Source organism: Furipterus horrens, unplaced genomic scaffold (assembly GCF_987537825.1).
Source record: "Furipterus horrens unplaced genomic scaffold, mFurHor1.1.pri manual_scaffold_8, whole genome shotgun sequence".
Lineage (NCBI taxonomy): Eukaryota > Metazoa > Chordata > Mammalia > Chiroptera > Furipteridae > Furipterus > Furipterus horrens.
The window spans coordinates 78,739,398-78,746,247 of record NW_028327178.1 but is presented as its reverse complement, the minus strand read 5'-3'; the positions used below and the strand labels follow the sequence as shown (position 1 = coordinate 78,746,247).

Sequence of the window (6,850 nt, the reverse complement as noted above, 5' to 3'; positions counted from 1 at the left end):
GAGTTCAGGAGGAATGCTTTCAGTTTTTGTCCATTGAGTACGATGTTGGCCTCAGGCTTCTCATATATAGCCTTAATTATGTTAAGGTATGCTCCCTCTATTCCCATTTTGCTGAGTGTTTTCATCATAAATGGGTGTTGTACTTTATCAAATGCTTTTTCTGCATCTATTGATATGATCATGTGATCTTTGTCTTTCATTTTGTTTAGGTGATGTATTATATTTATTGATTTGCGAATATTAAACCATCCTTGCATCCCTGGAATGAAGCCCACTTGATCATGATGTATGATCTTTTTGATGTATTGCTGGATCCTGTTTGCCAATATTTTGTTGAGGATTTTAGCATCTATGTTAATCAGTGATATTGGCCTGTAGTTTTCTTTCTTTATTGTGTCTTGACCTGGTTTTGGGATTAGGATAATACTGGCTTCATAGAAAGATTTTGGGATTTTTCCCTCTTCCTGGATTTTTTGGAACAGTTTGAGGAGGATAGGAGTTAGTTCTTCCCTGAATGTTTTGTAGAATTTGCCTGTGAAGCCATCCGATCCAGGGCTTTTGTGTGCAGGGAGATTTTGGATTACTGTTTCAATTTCCTTTTTTGTTATTGGTCTGTTGAGACTTTCCACTTCTTCTTGATTCAGTTTTGGAAGGTTGTATGTTTCTAGAAATTTGTCCATTTGTTCTAGATTGTCAAATTTCTTGTCATAGAGTTGTCTGAAGTAATTTCTAACTATCATTTGTATTTCTGAGGTATCAGTCGTGATTTCTCCTCTTTCATTTCTGATTTTGTTTATTTGGGTCTTCTCTCTTTTTTTCTTGGTTAGACTGCCTAGAGGCTTGTCGATCTTGTTTATTTTTTCAAAGAACCAGCTCCAAGTTTTGTTGATCTTTTGGATTATTTGTTTAGTCTCTATGTCATTTAGTTCTGCTCTGATCTTGATGATTTCGTTCCTTTTTCTTGCCCTAGGCTTTGTTTGTTGTTGTTGTTCTAGTTCTTGTAGCATTATGGTTAGGTTTTTAATTTGAGATTCTTCTATCCTTTTCAGATAGGCCTGTATTGCTATGAACTTCCCTCTCAGGACTGCTTGTGCTGTGTCCCAAAGGTTTTGGGCTGTTGTGTGCTCATTATCATTAGTTTCTAGAAATTTCTTGATTTCTTCTTTGATGTCATTGTTAACCCATTCATTATTTAATAGCATGTTATTCAATCTCCATGAGTTTGGGCGTCTTTGATTTTTTTCTCTGAGGTTGATTTCTAGTTTCAAGGCATTGTGATCTGAAAAGATGATTGATATGATTTCAATTTTCTTGAATTTGTTGAGGCTTGTTTTGTGACCTATCATGTGGTCTGTCTTTGAAAATGTCCCATGTGCACTTGAAAAGAATGTATATTTTGCTTCTTTGGGGTGAAAAGTTCTATATATATCAGTTAGATCCATGTGGTTTAGTGTGTTGTTCAATGCCTGTATATCCTTGGTGTTTCTTTGCTTTGATGATCTGTCTATTGTTGATACTGGAGTGTTAAAGTCCCCTACTATGAGTGTGTTGTTGTTGATATCCTTTTTGTGGTCTTCTAGTATTTGCTTTATGTATTTGGGTGCTACTATGCTGGGTGCATATATGTTTATCAAAGTCATATCTTCTTGATGGACTGTTCCTTTAAGTATTATGAAATGTCCTTCTTTGTCTCTTTTTATTGTCCTTGCTTTGAAATCCGTTTTGTCTGATATGAGGACTGCTACCCCGGATTTTTTTTTCCGGTCCGTTTGCTTGGAATATTTTTTTATATCCCTTTACTTTCAGTCTGTGTAAATCTTTTGTTTTCAGGTGTGTTTCTTGTAGACAGCAAATGTGTGGGTCCTGTTTTCTTATCCATTCTGTTACCCTATGTCTTTTAATTGGAGCATTTAATCCATTTACATTTAAGGTTATTATTGATGTGTATTTATTTATTCCTTTTGTACCTCTGTTCCTCTCCTCTCTTGTTCTTTTCTTCTTTTTTCTTAGAACACTCCCTTTAGCATCTCTTGCAATGCTCGTTTGGTGGAGATGTATTCTTTCAGTCTTCCTTTGTCTGAGAAACTCCTTATTTCACCTTCTATTTTGAATGAGAGGCTTGCTGGGTAGAGTATTCTTGGTTGTAAGCCTTTGTTTTTCATTGCTTGAAATATTTTTGACCATTCCCTTCTGGCTTGTAATGTTTCTGTTGAGAAATCAGTTGATAGCCTTATCGGAGCTCCCTTGTATGTTATTTGCTGTTTTTCTCTTGCTGCTTTTAAGATTCTCTCTTTGTCTTGAAATGTTGCTATTTTAATTATGATGTGCCTTGGAGTGGGTTTTTGGGGGTTCCTCTTCATTGGACCTCTCTGTGCTTCCTAAACTTGTATAACTTTTTCTATCATCAGGTTCGGAAAATTTTCTGTCACTATTTCTCCTATCAGTTTTTCAATTCCATGGTCCTTTTCTTCTCCCTCTCTAATTCCTATGATCCTGATATTATTTCTTCTCGTGCTATCCTGTAATTCCCTTACATCTTGTTCATATTTTTTCAATCTTTTTTCATTTTGCTGTATTTTCTGGGGGGTTTTCTCTACATTATCTTCTAACTTACTAATCCGATCCTCTGCTTCGTTTAGTCTGCTTTTGACTGATTCTACTGTGTTTTTCAGTTCAGAGATTGCATTCTTAAGTTCTTCCTGGTTCTTGTTAACAGTTTCTATGTCTTTTTTTATGCTGGTGTAGTTCTCTGCAAGTTCCCTGTAATTTTCTTGGAGCTGCTGGTAACTTCCTTGGAGGTTGTCATAGTTGATTTTAAGGATGTCGAGTATATTGAGCTTCTTTATCACCATTGTTTTGAATTCCATGTCTGACATTTGGGCTATGTCTATTTCATCTATCTTTCTTTCTAAGGATTCCTCTTTTCTCTTCATTGAGAGGTTATTTTTGCCTCTTACCATGTTGGATTCTTTTTGTTTGTTTTTATTTATTTATTTGTTTGTTTTGGGGAGGGGTAGTCTTCTTTGACTTCCCTCCTTTGTGGTGTGAGATTCTTTATCGGAGATCTGGGGGTTTCAGTGGTGCAGTCTCTTTGATATCCTGAGCCTGATGTTCTTGAGTTACCCTTTATGTCATTTGTTTATGCTGTTTGGTTATATTTCTTCCTTCTGGCTAGTTGGTTGAGAGTCACTCTATCCGCTTTGTCTTGATTTCTTTTGTGGATATGCTGTTAAAAACATAAACACACAGCCCAGGCAGGAGACCCACACCCTCAAAAAGTATCCCCCACTCTATCCTGCTATTGTCAGCCAACGAGCCTGTATTAATATAAATGTAAAGAGATTAGAGCTTTTATACTATAATAAGAATAGATAAGAGTTGTTTTGGGGGAGGAAAAATATAATTTTTGATAGAGGGGGTGATAGATTAATAATAGTTGAGACTATGCAAGCCAGTAGGTAATATTTACATTGTATGTTAATAAAAATAGAAGAAAAGGATAGAAAAATGCATAATATAGTAAGAAAGTGGGATTGTATTGTATTGGGTTTATGTAGTAATTATATTCTATTATTTAGAGTGATAGGGGGGCTCAACTAGACAAACAAATGAATAAACAACGATTAAAGAGAAAGGATGAGGAGAGGTTATATGCAACACGTTAGAGATAAAGTTTGTTTTTCTTTTTGGAAGGGGAGTAAAAAAAAATCCCCCCCCAAAAAACCCAAGAAAATAAAAGAAAGAAAAGAAGAAAGAAAGAAAGAAAAGAAAGAATATAGAAGAAAGAAAGAAGAGAGAAAAAAAATAACCACTAACTCCCCCAAAAGAACCCAAGAAAAGAGAAGAAAGTAAGGAACAAAGAAAGATAGAAAAGAAAGAATAAAGAAGAAAGAAGAAAGAGAGAAAAAAAATTGAAAAAAAACAAATACCCCAAACCACACCCCCCCAAAAAAACAAGAAAATAGAAGAAAGAAAAGAATGAAGAAAGAAAGAAAGAAAAGAAAGAACTAAGAAGAAAGAAAGAAAGAGGAAAGGGAGAAAAAAATTGAAGAAAAAATAAAAAAGCGATGTTTTTACTCTGTTTTAGCCTTGGTGTGTTGCCTTCTTCTTCTGTGTCCGCAGCTGGTCTAGTGTGGCAGTTCAGAGGTTCTTGTTTCTTGCAGCACTGGTGTGTGCCCGCGGTTGCCGCAATGGTGTGCGCCTGCGGTTGCCGGCACGACGCACTCCCTTGCTGCCCGCTGGAGCCAGTTGAGGTGCCCTTGCGTGCGAGCTCCTGCGCACTCAGGCAGCCTGAGAGTTTGCCCCGCAATTGGTGCCTGTTGACCCTGGGCTGAGGTGTTTTTGCGCTCGCGTGCCAGTGCCCTTAGTCCTGCTGAGCTGAGCTCTGGGAGTTGGTCTCTCACCTCTTAGGGCAGGACCGCGGTCACTTGTGCTCAGTGGAAGTGAGCATCTGTGAGTCGCTGCCTCCCACTGTTCCTGTGCTGCAGCTGCCCGCCTTCCCTCACCCATCTGGGCGGGCACAAACAGAGCCTGCGCTAGTGGTCTGCTTTCCGGCCTGGGGCCCTGTGCCCACAGGAGCTGTCTAGGGGTATCTGCACACGGTCCTCTGCGTGTTCAGTGGGCCCTCCCTGTGCCCGTTGGGGCACTGATCTTATGTCCATTGGGGAGTGTCCGAGGGACGCCTGGACTCACGGCCCCACGCACCTGGGCCTGTGAGTGAGAGCACTTCCCTATGTGCGCCCCTGCGACCCAAGGGTAGGGTTGGGGAGTGGATGAGCGCGCCTCTGCGCCTGCGCTCCTCAAGAATGGCCTACCACCCCCAAACTTTCCTCCCCTCTCCACCGTCCACTAGAGAAAAATATAAAGGAGAATTATGTTCTCACTTGCCCGGCAGCACGCTGTCTCCTGTCCTTCAGTGCCAATGCCACTTGGTCGAGTCCCGTCTCTGCCAGCGGGCAGAGATCCGCTCTCCTCCCGACTCCTCTCCGGGGCAGCCTCTGGTCACCAAAAAGCCTTTGTGTGCTTCCCGCCGCAGCTCGGGCAGCCTCCCCAGTCAGGAATCCCGTTTTGTCCCCTTTTCCTCCGCTATCCTCGCTAAACGGGTTGTTCCCAGATGGATTTTCTCTAATCCAGCAGTGCCATGGCTCGACTCCTGCCAGTGTCCAGCTGCTCACTGCAATTAGCCCAAACTGCAGACGGGTCTCGGGAGCCTGAAACCGCAACCTCTCCTCACTCCTCCGCCATCTTACCTTCTCGATTTTTGCAATATTTATGGAGCATAAACAATGGATTATGTCAACATTTAATTGTCAAAACAGTTATTTTCTTTTAAATTATTTCTATTGTAGTATGAGTTACTAAATTCACTCTGAGACTGAATCTTCATTCTAGTGAGTGACAAAATATTAACAGATGTATGCATGCTACTAATGAGGAATGCTTAGTTGAAGCTCTATCCAAAGTTATGTGTACAAATCAGGAATCCAGTGTAGTGTGTCTATGTGCATGGACTGGTTTGTACACACCATGACATGCTTGTAAAATTAACAAATATTATACTGAAAATATAGGCAAAGATATAAATTTGGCTTTCTGCTGGTGTAGTTTTTGTTATTAAATCTGTTTAATACCTTTATTAATTCTACTATTTCTGAATTCTTCCATGAAAGGACATTATAGTTCTTCAGTTTATTGGAAACATATCTTTTAAAAGAATCAGCCCTGATGTTGCAGCTATAATACAAATTTTTGTTTATTTGCACTATACTGTAAAGCACATGAAGACCATCCAATTTAAATAAATGAAAGCCATGTTTTGCTCAGGAATATTTTGCAAATACCATATAGGTTGTTTTACAGCAGATACTAATTTACCAAACTTCAGAAATCAGTATGCTAAGTTATGAGTTTGATATTGTCCAGCTAGTTTTTTCTTGCTGCCCTGGAGAGTCTGGTGGCATGTAATGTTGAGAGAACCCCTTGTTGCCACCACTTCTTTTCTCGCAGGTGACTCTGCTATGGTAGAACACTTGTATCCTTAAAATGCAAGGCCTAGCAAAAAGCCTCTCATAAATCTGCTGGATATCACAATATTCTGTTTGACATATTCTGTTGCCTTTTCATTTATGTTGTTGATTTTAGGTGCAATCTTATTTGCTCACTTTTCAATCTGTCTTTTTGCTCTCTATACACCTTTTAACCTTCTTCCAGATCATCTGCACATAGCCAGCGTGACTGGCAATCTGAAGGAGAAGAATGGCAGTTGCTGAAGTTTTTCACCTTTCTGAAACAAAAATCCTGCACACCAATCAGTCACCCCACCTGTTACAATCTGGGTGGCTACTGAGTATTTTTCTACTCTAGGTCCAGAACTGTGGCCAAAACATGATTCCACTAGTGGTATCTTTTGGCATACTCTGTTAAATCCAACACTTCATAAGAGTCATCATCACCTTCATATTCTTGGGGAAGGAAGGGGGTTCCAGGTTTCCATACCACTGGCAGCCTGTGTTGAAGGTGGTTCCCCCTCATCCCCTTCCCACTGCTTCAAGAGACACTCTAGCCCAGGTGGAAGTCTATCATCTCTTTTTCCCTCCTTCTCCTCCTCCAAGCATGTTATTCTGTTAATTTTTTAACTGGATAGTTTTCTGAGATTTCAGAGTGTTCATGCTTTCCCTTGGAAATGCAGTCCCTTGTGAGAACATGTAGGCTACTGGCAGTAACAGCAAAAACAGCTGTGGGCTCTCCTGAGGAAATTATTTCCAGATCTCATCCTTCAGAGACTAACATCAGCAGCAAAGTCAAATTTGGCTTCCTTACAGTGTATGCTTAGGACACAGTCACTCTGGTG

General features: G+C 40.0%; 1 pseudogene; it reads right to left on the bottom strand.

The window, feature by feature from the left end:
• Positions 1 to 6,037: 6,037 nt before the first annotated feature.
• Positions 6,038 to 6,531, bottom strand: LOC150003202 (FUN14 domain-containing protein 1 pseudogene; annotated as a pseudogene).
• Positions 6,532 to 6,850: the final 319 nt, after the last annotated feature.